General features: G+C 37.9%; 1 protein-coding gene across 5 annotated transcripts in view; it reads left to right on the forward strand.

Moving 5' to 3' along the window:
- Positions 1 to 24,694, forward strand: part of DENND1A (DENN domain containing 1A) — a gene marked incomplete at both ends in the record, with an annotated part of 564,729 nt that overhangs the window by 130,738 nt on the left and 409,297 nt on the right. The window lies entirely within an intron of this gene.

The raw sequence follows: 24,694 nt of genomic DNA on the forward strand, positions 1-24,694 counted from the left end.
ATGTCTGCATTGTGAGCCTCCTTAAGCATGCCTTATAGTGTCATATTCAGAAACATACCATTAATTTAAAATGGTGTTCCTTTTCTTTTTCAAGAGAACAAAGAACTCAAATTTAGCTGCTTGATACTTGTTATATTATGCAAATTATCATGGTAAATGTAACATTATGTAAAAACCTCTAAAGTAGTTTCATAAGGATTTATATTATTAGTGAAATAATTTTTGTTAGTTTATGCAAGAAATATTACTAAGAGTCCAGTTTGGTAATGATTGCAATAGTATCAAACGAGGCATTTCTTTTTCTTAACACTGTAACTATTGAGATAAGTATTTACCAAAGTGGCCCTTTTCTAAATCTGATTTTTGGAAGCAAATGTGGAGCTTGATTGTGAAATTGTAAGAGAGAGAGAGAGAGAGAGAGAGAGAGAGAGAGAGAGAGAGAGAGAGTGTGTGTGTGTGTGTGTGTGTGTGTGTGTGTGTGTATAGTACTGGGGATGGAAACCAGAGATATTCTACCTCTGAGCTACACCCCCAGCCCTATTTTATTCTTTTATTTTGAAACAAAGTCTCACTGAGTTTCAGAGGCTGGCTGCAGACCACCATGCCCAGATTGAAATTATAAATGTTGAGGGCTAGGTAAAAGTTTAGTTTTATGTACCTGTGTTAAAAAAAAAAAAGAAAATTAAAAGAAAAAAAACTAGTAGAAAGGTTTGACCATTTTGCTTTTGCCTTTTTTTTTTTTTAAAAAAAAACTATCCAGAGATCCATTATCTGTTGGATTTACTTTGCTTTTTTTTTTTTTTTTTTAAGGATAAAAGCAAATCAGGCTGGGTGCCTTGACACAGGTTTGTAATCCTAGTACTTGGGAGGCTGAGGCAGGATGATCAAAGGGTCAAGGTTAGCCTAAGCAACTTAGTGAGACAAAAAATAGGGCCTGGAGTGTAGCTGAGAGGTCAGATGCCCTTGGGCTCCATCCCCAGTAAACCCTTACCCCGCAAGGTGAATTAGATCTATTTTCCCCAGATCTGAGAAAAAAATGACCCAGTATATTCTGTCCTGCCAAATACCACTAGCTTTAACTTGCTATATTTAAATATTAAGTAATATTACTGTTAGGTTCTGGACCCTCCCCATATTGGACAGGGGCGGGGCTGACCCGCCTATCCTGCAAGACCCAGGATGTTCCCAGGGAAAGCCACTCCCCTTTGATAAAAAGGGGAACACGGCGATCTCGAGACACAGAAGCCTGTGGGACGGAGAGATTTCTACATCCGTGGAAGGCTCTCTTCCACGCCCCTCCCACCCCCACCCCGCACCCGCGACACGGGGGTGGGGGAGGGAGCTGCCCGGGACTAATGGGCCGATCTAATAAAGACTTATGCCGCCTGCATGGCCGATCTCGCGTGTCTGTGGAACTCTTGCAAACCATACAATTACTTTCCTTGAACTCTTTCTCTCTCTCTTTTCTTTTCTCTTTGTTTTTTGAAGAGGTGGTTGGCAGCTGTCCTTAGTAGTTAGGAGTAAAAAGTTCTGCTATTGGAGAGAAAGTTGACTATGCATTTGTTTTAAAAAAACATGCTGTTTCTTTACCTTGCTACCAAAGGGTACTGTTTACAGCCTTTGTGAAAATAAATTATAGCTAGATTAACCAGAGAAAATGTGAGAGTATTTTTAGAAGTTGATGTAGGAAAAGATTTCTTGAGTAAGATTAAAAAAAGCACAAACTATAATGGAAAAGAGATCTGGCCCACTAGAACTGAAAACATGGGTATGGCCAAAAAACTATAATTAGAATAAAAAGAAAATGATCAGATTGAAAGAACTTTTTCAAGGCTTAGGATCTAGAATATATAAGGAACATGAAGAAAGTAAATTTAGAAAAAGGACAAAAAAATTAAATAGCTGAAGTTATAAGAAGAAATCTAAATGGTTAATAAAATAATCATATAAAAGACTATATCACTAAAAATTAAAGAAATAAAAATAAAAACTGTAAGATACTATTTTTTTATATGAAAATGGCAGGAACTATATATTTTTCATTTTTATGTGGATCATATTGAAAATGGCATACATTCAGACAGTGCTTGGTGCCCTCTTTCTCCCCACCACTTCCCCCTTTCCCCTCCCAATAGCAGCTTGACCATGCTACATTCATACTTTTACACATATTCGAATGGATTCAGATCCATCTTTTAGAAGTGGATAGCCAGTTCTCCCAGCACCATCTGTTGAAAATACTGTCTTTTCTCCAGCGTATGAGTTTGGCCTCTTTGTCAAAGATCAGTTGACTATAGGTGTGGGGGTTTGTTTCTGTATCTTCTATTCTGTTCCATTGGGCTATATGCCTGTTATGCCCAATCCATGCTGTTTTTACTACAACTGCTCTATGGTATAATTTGAAGCCAGGGATTGTGATGCCTCCTGCATGGTTCTTATTACTGAGAATTGCTTTGGCTATTCTGGGTCTTTTCTTTCTCCATATAAAATTCATTATTGATTTTTCTAGGTATATGAAGAATTTCATTGGTATTTTGATAGGAATTGCATTGAATCTGTAGATCACTTTTGGCAGAATGGCCATTTTGATATTTATTCTACCTTTCCATGAGCAGGGGAGATCTTTCCATCTTCCAAGGTCTTACCTTCAATTTCTTTCTTCCATGTTTTATAGTTTTTATTGTAGAGGTCTTTTACATCTTTGGTTAGGTTTATTCCTAGGTATTTTATTGGTTTTGAGGTTATAGTGAATGGAATTGTTTTCTTTATTTCTTTCATTGTGGATTCATTGTGGCATATAGAAAAGCAACTGATTTCTTTAGGTTGATTTTGTATTCTGCAACTTTGCTGAATCATTTAATCAGCTCCAGCAGTCTTTTGATTGAGTTCTCTGGGTATTCTAGATAAAAGATCATGTCATCTGCAAATACGAATAGTTTTGATTTCTCTCTTCCTATTTAAATTTTTAAAAATTTCTTTCTGCCGGGCGTGGTGGCGCACGCTTGTGATCCCCGTGCTTGGGAGGCGGAGACAGGAGGATCGCGCAGGTTCGAAGCCAGCCGCGCTGGCGTAAGAGACCCTGTTTCAAAAAATATAAAATAGGTCTGGGAGTGTGGCCCGGAGGTAGAAGGGCTTCCAGGAACCCCAGTACCACCAAAAAAAAAAAAAACAACAAAATTTCTTTCTTATTCCTGTGGCAAGAGTCTTAAGGACTATATTGAAAAAGAGTGGTGATAGTGGGCATCCTTGTCTTGTTCCTGATTTTAGAGGAAATTCTTGCAGTTTTTCCTCATTCAATATCAATATGATATTGGCTTTGGATTTATTGCATATTGCCTTAATAATGTTGAAATACGTTTCTTCTATTTCAATTTTGCCATGTTTGTTTTAACATGAATGGGTGTTGGATTTTGTCAAAAGTTTTTTTAGCATCTATTGATTTGATCATGTGGTTTTTGTTCTCAGTTCTATTTATGTGGTGAATAACGTATATTGATTTGTGTATGTTGAACCAGCCTTGCTTTTCTTGGATGAAACTAGCTTGGTTGTGGTGTACAATTCTCTTGATATGGTTTTGAATGCGTATAGCTAGTATTTTGTTTAGAAAATTTGCATCTGTGTTTCTCAAGTATATTGGTCTGTAATTTTCTTTTATTTTTTATTTATTTTTATTTTTTAATTTTTTATTGGTGCACTGTATTCATACATCATAGTGGGATACAAACTTTTGTAGACATATATGCACACATCTCCCAGTCAGCCCCCACCCGATCCCCACCCCATTCCCTCCCCATCCCTCTTTCCCATGCTTGGCTTAGTGGTTGACATCTAGTATTATAGCAATTTATGCAAAATTAAAAATGATAATCTCACATAACAGTTTCATTTGTCTGATACCAAGCTTTTGATAACTTAAAGATAACATTTCAATATTTCTTTTTGCTTTCTTTCTTACCAGAGAATATTTTTTTCTTTTCTTTTTTTTTTAGGTGAAACTATCATATATTTATATATTTATTTTTCAGGAAAAAAATCTATCCTAATATGGAATATGGACTCTAGATACCCAAAATGATCTCGAAAAAGAACAAAGCTAGAAGATATATATTTTCTGATTTCAAACCATATAAAGCTACAATAATTGAAACAATGTAGTACTGTTCTAAAGGCAGATATATAAACCATTGGAGTTAAATAAAAGCCTAGAGATAAATTCTTCCATATATCGTCAAGTTATTTTTGACAAGGTTTCCACGAACATTTGGTGGAGGAAATAATTATCTTTTAACTAAATATTGTTGAGAAATAATAATTACATGAAAAAGAATAAAATCGGACCCTTACCTAACACCGTATACAAATATTAACTCAAAATATATAAAAGACCTAAATATAAATCTTAAAACTATAAACTTTTAGAAGAAAATCTGGGTCATAAAACCTCACAGCATTGAAATTGGCAGTGATTTCTTGGATATGATTTCAATGGCACAGGCAACAGAAGGGTAAACAAACTCCCTAAAAAATAAAAAAAATTATTGTATATCCAAAGACAATGTAAACAGAGTTAAAAGTTACTGATAGAATGGGATAAAATATTTCCAAATGCTATATCTGAAGGTATATTAGTATTCCAATTAGAAATCCTAAAAATTAGCAACAATCAAAGCAAACAATACAATTTAGAGATAGGTAAAAGACTAACATAAATAATGAATCTCCACAGATAACCAATCTTAGTTGTCTATTGGATGGAAAATCTTGTTTCTCTGGTTCTGGTGTGAGTTACCTATTTCTTCTTTGTTGTTAATCTCTTTGAGTATTTTCTCTAGCGCTGGTTTTGAAGACATAAATTCCTTCAGTTTCTGTTTGTCGTGGAAGTTTCTTATTTCCCCATCTAATTTGATAGAAAGTTTTGCTGGGTAGGAAATTTTTGGCTGGAAGTTGTTTTTTTTCCGAGTTTGGAATATGTTACTCCACGCCCTTCTGGCTCTCATGACTTGGTTTGGGAAGTCTGGAGTGATTCTAATTGGTTTGCCTCTGAATGTCACTTGGCCCTTTGTTTTTGTTGCCTTTAAGATTCTCTGCTTGGCTTCCACATTGGTCATTTTGACAATTATGTGGCGTGGGGAACCTCTTCTCCGATCCTGTCTAAAGGGAGTTCTATAAGTTTCCTGGACCTGTGTATAGACCTCTTGCTCTACGTTTGGAAAATTTCCTGCTATTATTTCTTTGAAGATATTACTTATCCCTTTGGTTTCACTTTCTTTTCCCTCCTCTATTCCAATTATTCTTAGGTTAGCTCTCTTAAGATGGGCCCATATTTCTTCAATATCAGATTCCTGCTGTCGGATATTTTTTTCTAGATTAGAAACTATGCATTCATTTTTTGATTGATCATCTTCTAAGAGCGAGATTCTATTCTCCATGTGGTCTAATCGGTTGTTTGTACTTTGAATTGAGGCCTTCACTTCATTAATTGCATCCTTTATCTCTTTTTGGCTCTCTCTGAATTCTTTTTGAAACACCTCTATTATTTCTACAGTTATTTTCCTGATTTGATCTTCTAGAAATCCCTGAATTTCTGTTTTATCAGGTTCTGATGTTGTGGGGTTGTGGGCATTCATTGCTCCATTGTTATTCCTCTTTCCCATGATTTCGGAAGTTTGTGCCTTCTCTGGGTTCTTCCCTTGGGTCACTATGACTTCACGTAAGGTGCTCTGGATCTCGGGTCTGTGGTATCTCAGACCCCACTACTTCTTTACTGGGCTGTATCACAGAGTTTCAGACCCAGGGAGTCAATAGAGGCTGCTTTAGACTATGGGGGGTGCCAGGTTTGGTGTTCTCCTATGGTGTGATATCTCTGCCACCGCCACTCCCCCACTGGGTCAAGTCCCTGGGAGTGCAGTACTGAGATTTCTCCTCTGGTGCCCACAATTTGACTCACTGTTGTTGAATACGCAGATCGAGCTGTAGTGGACTCGGTGAATTTGCTGCTTCTGACGCCGGTGGCAATATGGCGCCGCTGCCACACCCTCAGATGTGAGGCTGGCGTATTTGTTCTCTGGTTTTGAGCTCCGCTTTGAGTCCCTGCAGCGTGTGCTGAGCTCAGCCACTGGGAGCTTTAGATGCTCCCTGCGCCGAAAAATCCCGCCTGGCTGTTCCACAGTGGCTCACCTCGGCTCGCTGTAGCCGTCCGGTGAACTCACTGCTGCCGCCGGCAGTAAGGCGCTGCTGCCACGTCCTAGGACGTGAGGCCAGTGTATCTCCTCTTTGGCTCTGAGCTTTGTTCTGAGTCCCCTTCCTCTCTGGAGCCTGGTGATTTTTTTGTTTCTCTGGTGATGGTGTTTTCTGGCTATGAAAGGCGCTGATTTTGTGGTAATGGAGATTAGTTGTTAGTGGGGCTCTTAAGCTCTGCTTTTCTCGGTCTCCATCTTCCCGGAAGTCTCTAATTTTCTTTTCTTGAGGTATCTTAATTTGGTTTTGGGATTAATGTGATACAAAAAGTAAAAGAACAGTCCTATTAATTTACATACATAGGGCTGGGCCCATATAATATTTGTATTACTGTTCTATGGTAGATTCTGAGTATATTCCATGTGTTTTATTTGCTCTCTAACCTATTTTCAGCTATGAACCCACTCTCTTAGTGTTCACACCCCTCTCTCACCTCTGACAGCTTTGTATTTAGTTGTCAGGGCATCGGGTGTCACTGTTGATGAGTTCCATGTAATTCCAGGCTTCTGCGTTTTTCCATCCTGTGCTCTGCGCTCCCTTGGGCCTCTGCACTCACAGCCCTTGGCCTCTATGCCCTGGGCTCAGTCCCTATGCTCTGCACCTGTGCTTCCCTACCTGCACCAGCAGAGAGTGTCCAGTGTAGTCTTGGAGCAACTCCCTGCAACCCTGTGCAAGTACCACACCCTGGGCACCTTTCCTGTGTCTCTGGAGGTTCTAACTGGACTAGTCTGTCAGGTCTGAGGCTACTCTGGGTGATTTCCTAGGTACCGAGTAATGTAAGCGGTTACCTGGCTGTCCTGCTGCTGGATCTCTGGAGGGCTTGCTGCGCTGCTGCGGATGCTGCCTCTGGTGAGCATATGGGCTTTTGGATCTTCCTCTGCATTGAAGCGTGGTGCCAGTCTCTTAAGATGTTGGAGCTCTGTGGTCACTTTCAAGTTCTTGGGGGTATTTTTCTGGATATCTTGGGGCTATCATGCCAGTTTTGGCCAGAGCCAGTGTTTACAATTTAGGCCAGATGGCACCAATGGCCGGGCTGCTTCTGCATCGGGTGGGTCATGCCCTCGGACTTTTTGCAGTTGATCTCTTAGTTCAGAGTACTGGATTCCTTCTGCTGTGGTTTCTGGTTCTGTTTTGGTTAATTAACTTTATTTAGTTTGTCAAGACGATGCCTTCTTGGTGTAGTTGAAATTTATTTGTTTTAGCTACTGAGATGTGCTGCATCCTGCAGTCGCCATTTTGAATCTCCCTCCTGGCAGAAACTTTAAAAATAAGAAATTTTGGTAAGAATGTGGGGGAGTAGGAATTTGGGTGTTTTGGCAATATTGAGTAATGTCAAAAGTGCTCATACCATAGGAGATAGCAAATACATTAATATATAATAGAGGAATTCTCTGTTCATAAGGAGACATCGTTAAGAAAGTTTATAGCACTTTTTTTGTAATAAAAAAATATCAAAGCTGGGTATGATGGTTTACACTTGTAATCACAGTACTTAGGAGATTAAGACAGGAGGATCACAGGTTCTGGCCAGCCTCAGCAACTTAATAAGGCTTTCTGCAACTTACCGAGACACTGTTTCAAAATAAAAAATAAAATAGTGTTGGGAGTATAATTTGGAGGTATAATGCCCCTGAGTTCAATTCCCAGTAACACCCCCTCCACATACCTGAAAAGCTAAATGACCATCAATAGGAGTTGTGAACAAACTATGACTCACTCATAATTGGAGAATTTTATAGCAATTAAAACAAATGAATCCAGTCTATTTGAAATAACCTGAATAAAATATCAAAAACACAATTATGAGTTAAGAAAAAAAAGCACGGTAAGAGGTTCGGATGTTACACAGTTTTTGAACATTTGCCTAGTTCCTACTATGAGTGAAATTCTAAAATCAGTCCTTAGCACTGTGGAGGAACAGAAAAGAAGGTAAATATTTTTAAGTGTGGTGTCTTAATGCCTGTTATAGACTACATACTGGGGAAGGCTGAGGAAAGAATTGCTTGAGTTCTAGTATGCAATATATCAGTCTTGCAGAGAAAGAGGGAGAGGGAGAACAGGAAAATGAGGAAGAGGGAGGCTAATATATTGTGTCGTTTTTAATATATCAAATATGTAAATATTTAAAAACACAACCTCATATTGCATAAGTGCATTTATATGTATTAAAAGTATGAAGAGGAAGGGAGTGTGCCAACCTCAAGACACTGGTTACTCTGGAAGGGAAAGAAGACAATTCAGATGAAGGTTAGAATTGATGTTTTTAGCTGTATTTGTAAAAATTAATAATTCTGCTAGTAACTGGTAAGTATATAGATATAATGTGGTATATTCATACAATGGAATACTGTCCAGTTATAAAAAATAACGACTGGTTTATATCTCCGCACTGACACACTTTAAAGACATGCTGAATGAAAAAACCAAGTCCCAAGAGGCCACATGTTTTATGATCCTATTTAGATGGATGTCCAGAAAAAGCAAATCTAGAGAAACAGTGGATGAATGGTTCCTTAGAGCAGTAGGAAAATGGATTAGCAGTAAAGGCTATGAGGGCTTCCACTGAGGTGATGAACATGTTCTAAGACATTTATGTTAGTGCTTGCACAACTTGGTAATTTTAATTCAAATTCATTGAACACTTGAAATGGATGGATTATGTAATTTGTATAATATACCAGTGTGAGATTGTAAAAAAGTTAATATTAAATCTGTATAGCAGTCAATATAAGATTATTTCAAAGGTCCAATTAAAATGATTAAATGTACACTTTTTATGTCATTTATAGTTCTAAAACCTTATTTTTTAAATTTATTTATTTTATTTGGTATTGGGGATTGGACCAAGGTGCATTCTACCTCCAAACTTCATCCCTAACCCTTTTGATTTTTTATTTTGAAACATCGTCTTGCTAAACTGCTGAGGCTGGCCTGGAACCTACAATTTTTGGTTTTCAGCCTCCCAAGTACTGGAATTACAGGTGTATGACACCACAACTGGCTTAGTTTTACTTGTTCTTGAACTTCATTTAAATGGCATCAGTTATTTTATTTCATTTAGAAATATACCCATGAGTAGGGAATGGTGGTGGATACCTGTGATCCCAGCTGTTCAGGAGGGTGAGGCAGGAGAATCGCAAATTTGAGCTCAGCCTCGGCCCTTTAGCAAGACCTTGTTTCCAAAACAATTTGTTCAGTGTTTGTGTTTGGGGTTACGAATATAGCTCAGTAGCTCAGTGGTACAGTGTTTGCCCAGCATGTGCAAGGTCCTGGGTTCCGTCCCCAACCTCAGTACCACTAATATGAATATAAATATGAATTTAGACGTGTGTATCTTCCTGAGACTTACTGATGTTGTTGCATGTGTTCATTCTAATTGCTATAAAGCATTTTATTCTATGGCTATACAACAATTCATCTTCTCAATTGACAATTTGGTTTTACTACTGTAAGTGAAGTTACCATGCATATTCTTATTCCCATCTTTTGGGAAACATGCGTTTGTTTCTCTCGGGTGTATAGCTAAGAGTGGAATTGCTAGGCAATAAGGCGGGTGTTTATTTAGTTTTATTTTGGCACTGACACTCTGTTCCAAAATAAAACAAATAAAAAAATTAGAGTCATTAGGAATAACACAGGATTTGGAGCAACTGGAACTCATATACTGCCAGAGGGACAGTAAATAAAATCGACTATATTTGTACTGCAGAAAAAAATCGTACCAAATTAGTTTCCATCCATCCACGCCTCTTTGTGTGCATGTGGTATGAGAATGGAACTTAAAGGGCATACTATCTCCAAGCGACACCGCTAGCCCAGTTTTACTTTTTTATTTTGAAACAGTCTCACTAAGTTGCAGAGGGCCTCAGAAAGGTGCTGAGTCTGGCCCCAAACCTGCAATTCTCCTATCTCAGCCTCCCAGGTATTGGGATTACAAGCATGCGCCACCACTCTCAGCTGCCTTATTTTTTTTTTAGGCTTAATGAAATTGAATTTGTTTTCTTTATCACTTTCTTGTCACAAATTCAAAAATATTTTAGGAAAAATCCTTTTGAAAGAAGACATATATATTTTCATTCTTTGTGTTATATATATATACACACATGCATACAGATATATACTTTTATTGTTGCATTTTAATTGTAAACCACAGTGAGGTTCAAGGTGATAAAAGGATAAGTGCATACAGCACTTGATGTGTTTTCCACTCTCCCTTCCTTCCCATATGTGTTGGTGCTGTCAGTGAAGGAAACAGTTCAAATACCGCTGTGTCCGTGCACACTTTTAATCATCAAGCATATGAGAGTGCTTGTTTTTCCAAACCCTTCAATCTCTTAACCATACTTCTTAACCTTTGCTAATATGGTGGGAGAAAATGACATGAATTAGGGGATTATAAAATTTAGCACCTTTTACACCTCTATTCTGACTTGCTTCAGGGGTAAAGTGTGGGGTCTGATGTATCATGTCCTTAGAAAGTGTCTTCAGCTTTGGAGACTGGAGTGAAGGAAAGGCCACGTTGATTGCTTAACAAGGTACAGGCAAGTATTCAAGCAAAGGGTCTTCGTAGTTTACACTGCAGTGCCGGCTGTGCAAGTCCATTTTAGGACAATTATTTTAATGGGAAATACATATTTCAGTGTTCAGCTGTCCAAAATCTGTAGTTTTAAAAGGCAAAATAAAATAGTATTTAATTAGCCACTGCTGTTGAAGTGTAGAATCTTACTTTATCGATTGAAAGGTCTTTAAAATAGTGATAAGCTTGCTAACTCTATGGCATAGTTGGCCACAGGGAAAATGGAAAAGAAGTGCTTTCCTCAGAGCCAATTCCTTTAAAGGATACTGTAGATTTAGATGGTTTACCAAAGCAATCTGTTGTCTCAGGATTTTAGGTCATAAAATGATAGATTTTTAAAGTCCAGAAAACTCATTTATTCAACACTTTTAGATCGTATGTAAGAGAATCCAGGTTCAGAGGCTTTTCCTAAGATCATATAGTAGCAGAATATAGGCTTATTGAGTCCCCACCCAACACTTTAATATTTATGTCAAACATTTTAAATATTAAAGTGACTCTGATTGTCTAAGAATTTATTAAGAATTGTGTGCTATGAGTCTCATTATTTTAGGAATAGAGGATAGGAAGATACATAAAGGGATCCTACTGGCAAGAAAGCTAGGATACGCTGGGTGTGGTGGAGGACCGATGGTTGTTTGATCGCCTCAGCAGCATAGTGAGACTTTCAGCAACCAAACAAACAACAAACCATAAAATAAAAAAGGACTGGAGGTGTAGTTCAGAGGTAGAATCCCCTTGGGTTCAATCCACAGTACCTTGTGTGAATGCTTGTGTGCTTGTGCGCGCGCGCGCACACACACACACACACACACACACACACACACACACACCCTAGGATTAGGAGAGAAGGTCAGTAAATGAATGGGATATTCTCATACAGTGTGGTAAGTACTAGGGCAGAGGTGTCCACGGGTATGTGTAAGACAAAGTTCAGTGGAAGATAACAGAAACTCTCATGCTAGTTCTATTTTAGAAAAATGGGTTCTTCCTGTTACCTCCTGTCCCTCCACTTCCATGTGCTCTGATTTTAAGTCCCACCAGGTGAGTCCGGTAGCAGAACCTAATCCACCCCCAGTACTCTAGGTGCAGGGGCCTAGGTTTTAGCTTTCCTGCCTCTCTAGTACTGGAGAGCCCACAGAAGGATGTTGTAATAGATATGAGCCAATCTAGAGAATGTTTGGAATAAGCACACAGGAGGGCACTTAGTGTGCTGGCAAGGTGGAGGACAGATGAGAACTTTACTAGAAACAAAGACGAGGGCAGTGAAAAGACTGGTGGAGTCCTCATCTCCCCGGCCTGAAGAAAGCAGAGCACTCAGAGTACCTCAGAGGGAGACGGAGATGCTTGAAATTGTGCTGACCGAGGGGGTTTCAGTTATAGGTCACAATGTGGCATCTGCGCGGGGCAGGGAGCAGTTGAAGTTTCGTAGAGGATCAGGTTGTTGGGGAGAAGAGACCAAGGAATGAAGAGTTCAGGCATATGGAAGGGTGTGTGAATAGTAAAATTGGCAGGACTGTGGTGGGAGTAGAGCTGGAGTGGGTCTCAGTGTACCAGGATCCACAAGGAGATGGCAGCAAAGCAAGGCAGGGTGGCGTGTGGTCTGGTAACCTTAAGATTGCAGTCTGGGGTTTGGGAGAGTAAGATGAGAGGATGGTCTGAAAGTGGCGACAAAAAACAGGGGCCACCTAGCTTGCCATGAGGCCAGCGGGAGAGGGTCGGAGAAGAAACGTTAACCAGTTGAGAGGGCTGCAGAGGAAGCCAGTGTAAAATGTAAAGCAATTGATGGAGGAGAGGCCAATAGTTTTTTATTTATTTATTTTTATATGCTTCTATTGGTGCATTATAGTCTCACATCATAATGTAAATCATGTTGACAGTGACATACATACACACAGCACTTAAGCCCCCTCCGCAAGCCTCCCTACTTCCTCCCTTCCCCATACAGAGTACTGAGGTTGACATTGGTATTTTCACATATGTACACATAGCCAGTGGTAGTAATGCTTTCAGTGATCCTCACTCCTCCCCCTCCCCTTCCCTTAGATCACCTCTCTGGCTCCACTGAGGTCCTCCATTATCTGGAGGCTCTCTGGCATCCCATTACTCCCTGGCTTCCACATATTAGAGAATACATATGACCCTTCACTTTTTGTGACTGGCTAATCTCAACATAATGATCTCCAGCTCCTTCCATTTTCTTGCAAATGATATAATTTTGTCCTTCTTTATAACTGAGTAGAATTGGGTGAATATCCTATGATGTTGTAATCCACTCATCTGTTGATGGACACCTAGGCTGGTTCCATAATTTGGCTATTTTGAATTGTGCTGCTATGAATATGGCACCATGTTACTGTAACCACTGTTACTGTAGTTATCTGGTTTTAATCGCTTTGGAAAGACACCCAGGAGTTGTATAGCCAGATCATATGGTGGATCCATTCCCAGTGTTCTGAGGAACCTCAACAATGATCTTCATAGTGGCCAAACTAATTTGCAGCCCTATCAACAGTGTAGAAGAGTTCCAATTTTTCCACATCCTTACCAACATTTGCTGCTTTTTGACATCTTGGTGATTGCCATTCCTATTGAGGTTAGATGGAATTTCAGTGTAGATTTGATGTGGAACATTTTTTCACATACTCTTGGTCACTTGTATTTCTTCTTTTGTGAAGCTGAGAATTTGCTGCTGGCCGACCACAAGGGCCAGCAGGGAGGCAAGTTTCCCGAGCACTAGCAGTGGGTGTGGATGTGCCCTGTACCTACTCGTGCTCAGACTCATTGTGGTCCTTTGGCAGCCTCATTTAAAATTATTGTACTTTTGGTAGATGACATGGTTCTTTGTCTTTTACTTCTTAGAATAGTGCCAGTATGATTGCATGTTAATTCATATATGATTATGCAATTGACCACAATTATAAATTGTGATGCCTAAGCACATCTTTGAGAGGTTCTGACTGAGATACTGGTAAGAGAAGAAAGATGACTATCGTGTCAAGTTTTGTCAGAAAGTGAATTGATTAGGCTAGTTAGGCTTGGGGATTGATATTCAGGAAGTGGAGATGAAATTCTTAATGGCTAGATTAAGGAACTTAGAATGTTATGATAGCTTTATGACAGGAAGAGCTTGAAGCTTATGAAAACTAAAAAAAAATTAATATAGTGAGTAGATACTAAAAGAAGTACAAACAGGGCTTTGGACAGATATTTGTATACCCATATGCACAGCAGCACTTCACACAATAGGTAAAATGCGAGTGTAACTCAAGTGTCCATTGATAGAATAATGGATAAACAACGTGGCACGTACGTGTAAAGGAATATTATTCAGCTTAAACAAGGAAAGAATTCTGTTGTATGTTATATATCTTTAAAATGTGCTTTTTTTGGTACATTATAGACTCACATCATAATGCCAGTCGTGTTGACAGTGACAGACATGCCCACAGCACTTGGTGGCCCCTCCCTACCTCCCCCTTCCTAGTACACAGTACTAAGGCTGACATTGGTATATTCACATATATACACATAGCTGTTAGTATTTCCATCAGTGAACCTAGTCTTCCTCCTCATCTTCCCTTAGACCACCTCCTTAGCTCCACTGAGGGTTCTCTTCATTATCTGGAGGCCTTCTTGCATCCCAACTTGCATATTAGAGAAAACATATGACCCTTCAGTTTCTGTGATTGGCTAATCTCACTTAACATAATGTTCTACAGGTCCTTTCAAAAGGAAGGAGGTTAGCTTGGTGTGATGGTGCACGTTTGTAATCCCAGCATTCGGGAGGCTTAGACTGGAGGATCGCAATTTGCGGACAGCCTCAGCTAATTAGTGAGGTTCTTTGCAACTCAGTGCGACCCGGTTTCAAAATAAAGATAAAAAAATACAGCTGGGTGTGCAGCTCAGAGGTAGAATGTCTCTGGCTTCCATCCTCAGTACCATGGGGGGAAAAAAAAAGGAATTAAAGGAATTTGGATGCATGCTGCAACACAAATGAACCTTTAAGACATCATGGCATGTGAAATCAGCCAGCCACAAAAATAATGCTATATGATTGCACTTAAATGAGGAACCTAGCGTACTCAAATTAATGGAGTCAGAGCATTGAGTAGTGTTTGTCAGAGGCTGGGAGGAGAGTCTAATAAAGAGGGGTGTTCAGTAGGTTCACAGTCCCAGTTGGGGAAGATGAAAAGTTCTGGAGATCGATGGTGGTGATAGCTGCCAGCATCATGAAAGTGGTTACTGTAACAATACCATACACTTACAGATAGTTGAAAAAGTAAATTTTATGTCATTTTATTTTTATTTTTGATGTCATTTTTATCACAATAAAAAAGTGATATAGGATATAGGCACTACTTCTCTGACAGTACAAATGGGGGCAGGCAGCAATGTTTCAAAGGGGAGAAAGGCAGATTTTGGTATGAGAAAATCTTCTCTTTGACAGGCGGAATGTGCTTCCGTTGAAGGGATGTTGCCTTTTATCTATGTTGTATGAACTAGTTTGGTCTCAGCATTGGGGTTCTCAGTGTGATTAGAGGTACTTGGGGAAACTTTTTCTTAATTAAGAAACATGTTTTTTGATGTCCTATTCTCGAACAAATGATTTTTCAAAGATGATATAAGGATAGCCTTCAAAATTATCTTGTTTTTAATACGAATTTGTCTTTTAAATATTGTATTTACTAGAGTGCTAGTTACTTTAGAGTCATTTTATTTATATCCTGAACTTGGCAAAATAATTTAAATAGATGAATTGGAAAGCTCTCATTCATAATCTGCTAAGGCCTGTTTCATGGCAACATGTTTTAGCTATTTGTCCAGATGTATTCTTATTGTTGAGTCACAATAATGACTAGAAGACAGAACAACAGGAGGACATAAGTAAATAGAGTCAAAACAGAAAGCCAGTGTTGGATTCTTTGGAGTCTAATGGATCCAGGCGGAATCCTAGCTCTGCTATTTAACTATGAATTTGTTCTTAGTTAGCCTCACTGTTCTTACTTAAAAACTAGGAATACGTCTAGTTACCTGGCAGAGGTGTAATGACTAAATAAGGCAAATTAAACCACCTATAGAAATATCTAGTATACCTAGGCATTTGATAAGTAATAGCTGGTAGTAGTATAATTGCTAGTATAAAAATATGCAGCGGGCCTGTTTCCGAAACCCAGTCTGCAAACTTAGAAAGCAAAGAAATGAGCAAAAAAGTCCTTCGTTTTATACAGATTCACCTCGGGGTTTCTGTAAATCTGGGAGAGTCCCTAGTGAATTGGATGTTTACAAGTCATTAGCAAACAGATGCCAGGAGGCAAATAAACTGTAGCTTAAGGATTTGGGAACACTGACAATGTAGAAAAATTAGTTTCTGATAAAGTTATAACATTTCTAAGCCAGTAGTTGAAGGCAATGGGAACCTTTTAATTAGGTTTATAAAAGTTTATTTCAGGAACACCCATATTTCCAATTTGAGACACACCTATGCATCTATAGCCATCTAATTTATAGTGCTTGCTTATTTCTCCACTGGGGCTAACAGTGTAACAAGAGCTGATGTTTATTGTGTGCTTACTACATGCCAATGTGATCTTAGGACGACTGTAGCATTCAAAGGCTTGCTTGCAATTGGATATTTTGAAATCGGATTTTTACTCACTTGGAGAGTACAATTCTATTCTATTCTGCCCAAAATATTTGCTGGGTGTTTATAACAGGCAAGACATTTTTGTAGACATGTAGCTAAGTAAAACATGGGACCTAGACCCACAAAATCTCTCCCGTTTGTACTGTGTACAGAAGGGGGTGCATGGTATCATGGGATGGGCTTTGGTTTAGTCCCCCTTCTCTGCCACTTCTTCCCGGGAGCCTTTGCTGTTCTCAGGACAAGGATGCGAGCCCCTGTGCTAATCCTGGTTTAGCACTTAGTCCCACATACCTACTTGTTTAAGTCTCTGTGTTCTGCAGTTAGGGTTGGTTACATTGCAAACTCTTCGAGGACAGGGAGCTGTGGCTTATTCATCAGCTGGCGTGGCCGCATCAGAGTATCAGAGTGTTGTATACTTCAACTGAATACTAATTTTCTAACATTAGATAAGTTAGAAAAAACCTAGGAAACCTATTGCTTTCTTTGTGATCAAACTGTTGTAATAGTTCCAATAGCATAGTGTCTTTTTTGTGTGTGTGCGCGGTACTGGGGATTTAACCCTGGGGTATCCTACCTCCAAGCTACACTCCAAGGCCTGTTTTTTATTCTTTATTTTGAAACAGGGTCTCACAGAGTTGCGAAAGGCCTCACTAAGTAGCTGAGGCTTTTCTTGAACCATGATCCTCCTGTCTCAGCCTCCTGAATACTGGGATTACAAGCGTGCGCCACCATGCCGAACTCTAGCATAGCTTTTATTTTTATTTTTATTTTTATTTTTTGTAGTACCGGGGATGGAATCTAGGGATATTGTACCTCTGAGCTACACCCCCAGTCCTATTTTTTAGTATTTTTGTTTTTTGAAACAGGATCTCACTGAGTTGAGAAAGGCCTCGCTAAGTAGCTGAGGCTGTCCATGAACCACGATCCTCCAGTCTGCCTCCTGAATGCTGGGATTACAAGCGTGCGCCACCATACCAGCCTCTAGCATAGTTTTTCATGAAGGTAAAATCTGAAATTTTGTAGAAAATGTCTATCATAGTGCTGGCACATATTGGGTACTCCATTAATAGTTATATTAATATTTGAATAAGTAGTTATCTCTTTTTTTTTTTTTACCAAATTTGACAGATGTGATGTAATGAAGACATATGCACTGATGTCACCTTTGTAATACATAAAGGGTATAGCTGTCATTTAGGTTAAGTCTAAAGTAATTATTCACATTGGCATAAAAATGTGACACTTAGTTTGTTTATTCAAAACATTAAGAATAGGGCTGGGGATGTAGCTCAGTGGTAGAGTACTTGCCATGCATGCACGGGCCCTGGGATGGATCCCTAGTACCACGAAACAATAAGAAAAAACACAAAAATTACATGATGCTTGAGATTACACTGACTAAAAACTATGACCTTCATCTTTGTGCTATCAGTTTGATAGGTTTTAGGAACTAGTTCCAAAGTCTCAACTAATTTAAAAAACACCCAAAATATTTAAATTTAAGGAACAATCAAATTTGAAAACTAAGATAAACAGTAGAGAAGAAGATAAGCAAACATATCCTTTTGATATTATTTTTTACTCTTAACACTTCACCCTCTCATTTCCATTTTGAAATTTCCTTTAAAATTTTATTTATATTTAGTTCTTTTGGTTATATATAACATAAGTTTGAATAAGAGTCAGATTTATATTCCTTTTGTAAATGAAGTTAGTTATGAAGAATAGTTAGAATTATTGGTAAGTAGTGGCATTTTCTAGTTAAGATCCATCAGCACTCTCCAGAAGGAAGGATGAAACTCAAGATTTTACTGTATAATGTCAGTGGACTCATTATTTGTAGAACAGCTGATGCATTTAGGACTTGTTGATTCATTTAATTGGTAACTTTACTACATTCATAACTCCAACCACTGAAAACAATAGGTCACTGTCTGCTGTTTATGCATAAATAGTCACATTGGAGCAGGATATGTCGAAAAGGCAGAGTATGTTAGTCTGAGGCGGAATCAGGAATGGAAATGTTTCCATTGCTTGCCATACCGAGGTAGGTTTTGCTCTCTTTGAGTGATAACATTCATGTGTTTTTAATAGGTGTAGATGGCCAACTGTTTCTATGTTATTAGGTTGGCTGCTGTTAAAATAGTATTAAATTGTACTTTAAATTCTAATGTTGGAAGAAGAATGCAAGAATAGAATCAGTGGTTTAAAACTGAGATGATTTAGTGTTTTTTATATCTTGTACTCTTTGTTTCATAATAAAAAGTTTATACATGGCATAGTTTTTTTTTTTAAAATAACAGATTCCATTTGCATATGAAACCATATAAATGTTCATTTAAAGTACTTAAAATGATCTTTTAAATAACTAGTAAGTTAGACTCCTTTGGAATTTAGGATCAAATCTACACTTAGAATCAGTAATATTTTCAAAAATAGTAATTTTTAATTTAAAAAATTTGAAAGGAGAGACAAAAGTCTGTTAATAAAAAATGTTGGTGATTTTTTCACTATGCAAAATATTTCAAACATTAGTCTTAAATTATAATATTTTAATGAGTATATTTTAGCTATAATAAAAGAAATAATTTACTTTATTATTCAGTTAAAATACTAAACTTATTCAGATATTTTACAATATAAAGTAAATGAAGGTGAATTTTTGTAGCTTTAGTAGGTTTAATAGACAGTGTCTTTCAAAGAATTGTATCAGTCCAGTCCTTTTTAGCACAGTCCAGTTTGCAATTATTCTATCAGGAAATTTTATTCTACATTATACAATAAAATTAATTTTCTTCTAATCTGCATGGAAAAAGTTAATTTCTGAGTATGTTTTGGGAAGAATTGATTTGATCCTCAGAAGATCAAGTACAACTTCCTGGACTATTCTCTGACTATATTTTAGTGTGTGAAATTTGAAAATGCCATTAGTAAAAGAACAGTGGAGTGGACTATTTTCCTGTTTGGGGCAAATTCCCATCTGGAAAATTAAATATGATTACAGTTTGAATTGACATTTATGGTTGTGGGGAGAAGATAGTGTCTTAAACTCCATGAAATTAATCAATGAGATTATATTATTTATAGCTAATGTTAAAGCCCCACTTTTTTTTTTTTTTCCAGTACTAGGGATTGAATTCAGGGGTATTCTACCTACAAGGTATACTCCCAGCCCCATTTTTTATTCTTTAATTTGAAACAGGGTCTCACTAAGTTGCAGAGAGCCTCACAAGTAGCTGAGGCTGGCCATGAATCTGTGATCCTCCTATCTCAACCTCCCAAGTACTGGGATTACAAGTATGCACCACCAACACCATGCTAAAACTTACCCCACTTTTTTTTTTTTTTTTTTTTTTTTGCGGGTCAGGGGATGGAACCCAGGGGCATTCTACTTCTGAGCTACACCCGCTGCCCTATTTTTTTTTTTTTCTTTGTTTTGAAACAGGGTCTCACTAAATTGCAGAGGCTGTCCGCGAACAGCGATCCTCTGGTCTCAGCCTCCCAAATGCTGGGATTGCAAGCGTTCACTACCACGACCTACAAAAGCCCCACTTTTTAAAGGGAAGATTTTTACAATTTTAAGTCTTAAAGGTTTTTAATATTTTGTTTCTTATTAGCGAAAATATCCTAGGTATAATGTTTGGATAGATTCAGTAGACATTAATGTTTTCTGCTTTGATATCTAGCATTTTAAAAATGAAAGCAGTGTAGATTGCCATGTTAACTGCTACATTTGTGACTTCTCTTAAATTTCCTAAAAGAGCTCCAGTTAGAGAAGTTAGTGACATTTGGTTAGTATGTATTTAAACGAGTCATACAAAATGAAGTCATATTTTTTTCAATAATCAAAAGTATGTCATGCCTTCATTCTTCACATGAAATCATTGTTGTGACAGAGGAAAGGGAAAATAATTTGGTATGCTTTGTGTGTGAGTTTGTGTGTGTGTACATACTAGGCACTGATGTGCAAATGAGCCTTCATACATAACCATGGTACTTTATTAATTATTTTGTATTTCTGTTGTAAAAGATCTGTCTACCACGTTTGCTAGGAACTTTAAGCCTAAGGCAGAAGTCAAGGATTTTGGAGCCCGTGTAAAATAATTTATAGCACCTTTCCAGTAAGTCTTGCCCAAACTCTTATTCTAGTAATTAAACATCCGGTGGCAATCTGGTATATCTTAAAGATTTAAAAGTGTGTATAGTAAAATGCTAGAAAACATAGACTATTGAAATGCAAGAAAAGTAGCCTTTAAAAAAAAAGAAAAGAAGACATAATTGTTCTGGAGATCTGTGAAAACATAGGCTTTTAAGCATGGTCCTGTTCACTGCCTGAATGAGTGAAATGTATTATAAATATGACAATGCTTTTTGAGGCTTGAGGCCTTCAGGGGAAGTGGTACACCCATGTTTCTGCAGGGACAGCCGTGTAGGTGACCATGATGCTGGGAGCAGGTTGTGGTTCATCATGCTGACATGATGTGAAACTGATTAAGAACATCAGCCCAGCCGGGGTGGTGGCGCACGCTTGTCATCCCCGCGCCTGGGAGGCGGAGACAGGAGGATCACACAGGTTCGAACTCAGCCGCACTGGCTTAAGAGACCCTGTTTCCACATAAAAAAAAGTATAAAATAGGTCTGTGAGTGTTGCCCGTGGGAGTGTAGCCCGGAGGTAGAAGGGCTTCCAGCAACCCCAGTACCACCAAAAAAAAAAAAAAAAAAAAAAGAAAAAAAAAAGAACATCAGCCTGTTTTAGGCCATTTTGTTAAAAGATGTATGGAATCTGTCAGACAAAACACATTGTTGACAAGGTGCTCTAAATACAGTACTTGTTGTAGTTTTCCAGGGAGATGATGAAATTGTTTTTTAATTTGTTAAAAAAAAAACTCTTAAATCAGAAAAAATTTGCTGAGAGAAGAGAATAAGGAAGGCAGGGTGTTCTGCATACCACTATATTATGTTCTTAATATTTTACCAGAGAAACAATTCTTAGGGAAAGCTTGACATATGTCAATAGCTCTATTCTTATTGCCAATTGCCTAAACAAGTTGCTATGTTACTTTCTTCCGTGGAAGTACTCTCAGCTGCAGATTTTCTTGTTGAAAGTTAGCTGTTTGGTGACACTGCATTTGGCGGTGAGCATATGAATGTGAGAAGGTGTTTTGGAACATTAGCATTTATAGCATTGGATGCTGGGTAAAGAAATAGATATATAAATATTAGACCGATGCAGTTTTCCACTGTATGTTATTTTCCGTATAAAGATATAGAACATTTCATAAAATGTTCCCAGACCATTTAAAACTCAAAGAAATGCAGCTGACGCAATGAAATACATAGAGTACTTGTAAAAACATACAGACACGCAAGTGGATTGCTGCCAGACAGAAAATTTAAAGGCGGTTTGCTTAACTGCAGGGTGCTAGGTTTTGTACATGTGCCATGCTGAAACTGTTAGTAAGGCGGGTGTTGTGTTGCTTGAGAAAAGCAGATTGTATTTGGACCTTTTTAACTCAGATGTTTCCAATGTCGATATTTTGGTGACATTATGATCACATTGTGATAACTCAATGTGAAAAAAGATTTCAACCTACTGTATAAAATAGGCATCTTCAGTAAATTCAAACAAATTGTTAATTATATAAAATGGCTATCATAGTTTCATTAACTGTCAGACTGAATCTTTGGACTAATTGAATAAAACTTTATAGGCTGGACTTTGGTTTTAAAAAGCATTGCTTTTTAATAAAAGTGTTCTTTTAGAAAATTTGAATGATCCCTGAAGTTTACTTTTTGGTCAACCCTAAGGACTTTAAAGAAGACAAAAGAAAAGTTTTATGCTTGAAATTTGTGTGTGTGTGTGTGTGTGTGTGTGTGTGTGTGTGTGTGTGTGGTCATCTTTATCTCCAGTTAGTTAAAATAGGTTTATATTTCTTTTTGTCCATCTTCCATTCTTTTTTTGATTCTCTGATATATGTAACCTAGTATGTTAAGTATATGTATATTTAAAATGACAAATTACTTATTAATATAGTTTATTATTAGAGTTGTTCAAAGAGACTTAAGAACCTTTACCCATGCATGATAAGAACCTTATGCTTTAAAATTTGCAAATGTTGGTTTCTAATGTTTATCCCTTCACAAAATGGTGATAGAAAACAGTCTTTGGTTTATATTTCCTTGGGTATTTTGTGGCTCCCAAGAAGTATAACTGCTGAAAGAAAGAGGACGTGATATTAAAGATTTTTATAGGAGTCACTTCTCTATGCAGTTTTTGAGTTGAAGAGTGTTAACCACATGACAGTTGGAAGAAAAAGAATAAGCCATTGACGAGCATGTGGTCTTCCCAACTTCTGCTTATTATGTTCCTTAGAGGCCTAGAGGTACATGTGTTTGGTTGCAGGACCAAATTTTCATTTGCTTTTGAATGTTTAGGAATGATGGCCACTGTGTTCTTCTTTAGGTCCCTCTCTTCTCTTTCTCTCCTTGCTCCCCACCATGACACATTTCTAGAGATTTGCTGGGCAACAGATTGTTCTTTGTGTCCTACTAGCTAATTCTTCTTTATAGATCTAGTACAGGCTGAGCATCCCTGATCTGGATATATGAAATGTTAGAAATTTTGCATTTCAGATTTTTGAATTAGTCATGTTCAACCAGTAAAGTGTATGAAAATATTCAAAAGGTCTGAAAAACTTCAAAATTTTTTGCACTTCTCTGCTTCCAAGCATTGAAATGAGGGATACTCAACCAGTGTTTTTCCTGCCACACCATCAGCACCCTCTGGCCTCCTGTCTCACAAGAGCTGAGGCTTGTGTGGTTTCAACCCTTTGAACTGTAGACAGACAGTAGCTTCTTCCTCTGGTCCACCAGGGAAGCCTGGAACACTATAGGGGCATTTCTCAAGAATTCTGCTGGTTAATATCTAGATGTATCAGTGGTCCCTTCCTGGTGGTTGAAAGTAAGGGTAAAGAGAGAAATTGACCCCCAGTTTTTTTTTTTTTTTTTTGTTTGTTTTATTGGTGGTACTGGGGGTGGAACCCAGATGCTTTCTACCTCCGGGCTATACTCCCAGACCTTTTTTATATTTTATTTGGAAACAGGGTCTCACTAAGTTGCTGAGAGCCTCACTAAGTAGCTGAGGCTGGCTTCGAACCTGTGCGATCCTCCTGTCTCAGCCTCCCAAGTGCTGGGATTACAAGCGTGCGCCACCACGCCCGACTAGTCTTGGGTTTTAAAAAACAACATCCAATGGCTTTAATGATATGAAAATTAGTCTTTTTAGAATTTAATGTAGTGAACAAATAGGACCTTCCTTTTTTCTCTTCTCCATTCTTCACTGAAGAACAACTGTGTTTCTGTACCATCATTTGGAGGGTTTTAACTCTTAGGTGGGTTCACTTCCACAGAGAAGTAAATTGGCATTTTATAGTAGTTTTAAGGGTAGATATGGAAAACGAGTAATATACATTGCAGGTCACTGTTGGAGGGAGACTGTGAAACAGCGTGCTTTTCCATAAACTTTTTGCATTGATATATGCATTTCTCAAATAGATATTGTTTGATTGCTCCCCTTACTGTGTCTCACAAGAACCAAATCTTTTTATTAGAAAAGACTGTCTTCCTCATCAACAGTAAATGGAGTGCTAATAGCCTCTTAATTAGTTCACTTCTCTCTTGACGTACAGACATGGCATTGTATTATCTTATGATTATAATTTAAGAATCAAGTCACCCCCATTTGCAATCCCATTAAATAAAGGATATTTTCACCTGTGTAATTTTATAATTTTTGAGCAAGTGTAATTATGTCAGTCAAAACAATTTGTTATTATCATATTTGGTTTATACTAAAAGCCTAAAGTACTGGTTCTGTTTTGAAGGAAACTCAATTTTGTTTTATCTGTATTTTTTTTATAAAGTTTATATGCCCTTGGGAAAGGATACCTTTTATTTTTAAAAGCACTGAGTTTTATATTTGTTCCTTGAAAGAGTTCTCTTGCTCTCCCCTCTCCTCTAGCCTGAAACTGGTGCTTAAGGTTTATCAAGCCAACATCTGCAACACTGAAAGTAGATCACTGATTAGAGAAGTCAGGCAGGTTTAAGACTCGTTTTCTCTGGAAAAATATATTGAGGGAAATTTGCAGCTGGCAAGATTTTGCATTGGGTAATAGCCTAAAGTTAACAGTAGCATCAGGTCTTTAAAATTTTTCTTTTTTATATTTCTGGAGGAG

Source organism: Muscardinus avellanarius, assembly GCF_963383645.1.
Source record: "Muscardinus avellanarius genome assembly, chromosome: 13".
Lineage (NCBI taxonomy): Eukaryota > Metazoa > Chordata > Mammalia > Rodentia > Gliridae > Muscardinus > Muscardinus avellanarius.